Consider the following 1,206-nt stretch of genomic DNA (forward strand, 5'->3'; position numbering starts at 1 on the left):
CTTTGGGGGCTAGTGTGATAAACATCCCATTGTCCCCTTCCTTCCTAATATTATCCCAAAAAGCTTTTATCAAAAGATCATTTATAACTAAACATGTCCAACACGTCGGGTTACAGCTTTTTAAATACAATAAATATATTATTAACAGCGAAGCTTTTCTATAATTAGGGTCAGTCTTTACGTCCGTAACGGTTATGTCACCTTTTTTTGTTAATTTAGAATTTTTCTATTAATTTCAAACTGGGCATGGTGATTAATGTAGTAGTAAGGAACGATATAGAAAGCGTAGCAACTTTATAATCGTTACCAGAATGTTCGTAGCAAATCTACTATATTATTATTCACTTTGTTCGTCCGTCTGAAAATGTGGACATGTGCTTTTATCGACTGCTATGGGCAGCAACATTTTTTGGGTTGAAATATAAATGGTTTATTAGGCCCGTCGGTCTTAAAAACCAGAAATACTAAATTTTTTTAAAAGCATAAATTGCAGATCAATGTTTATTCATCTATTTTTAAGTTTCAAAAAGAAACAAAGGATGTATACTACAGAAATGATTTTGTGAAGTATAATCTTATTTATCTATCTTTATAGCTGTCCATCTATCTACCTGTCCAAGCATATATTTATCTATCCATCAGACAGTAAATAACAAGTCTTGAATAAATTGCAGATCAATGATGCTTGAAACCATTTCCCCGTAAGGAAATAACCAGGGACTTTTGAAGGACATAGCCTTATGTAATACTGATCAGGGTTCTAAAGGGATAAGATAATGGACGATTAATTGATAAACATCCCCAATGTTGATACACAAAATTAGTATTACTCCTTCTGTAGATTACAATTAGTGATTGAAACGTTTTGACACTCAACTTAATGAATCAACCAATCAAAATCTAATAAAAAGTCCCCAAAGTTGTGAAGTATTATTATAACATTTTGGGGACTAGTGTAGTAAACACTCCTATGTCTCCTCCCTCCCTGACTACTGCTGCTATGTCAGGCGCTTAAAACAATTTCCCCGTAAGGAAATAACCAGGGACTTCCAAAGGATATAGCCTGATGTATAGGGTATTGAAAGTAGCTGTCTATAGTGCCCTAGGAAAATGGGGATAAATGTCACCGTTTTTAGCCTACCTGTTCTATTGACGTCATAGTAGAGGAAAAGAGAAAGGGAATGGGGAAAAAACCCTAGAAAAGAG

The 1,206-nt window shown here is 34.3% G+C and overlaps 1 pseudogene; it reads right to left on the reverse strand.

Moving 5' to 3' along the window:
- Nucleotides 1-506: 506 nt before the first annotated feature.
- On the reverse strand, nt 507-577 carry LOC145305074 (small nucleolar RNA U3; annotated as a pseudogene).
- Nucleotides 578-1,206: the final 629 nt, after the last annotated feature.

Source organism: Acartia tonsa, chromosome 13 (genome assembly GCF_053477335.1).
Source record: "Acartia tonsa isolate MP-2025a chromosome 13, ASM5347733v1, whole genome shotgun sequence".
NCBI lineage: Eukaryota > Metazoa > Arthropoda > Copepoda > Calanoida > Acartiidae > Acartia > Acartia tonsa.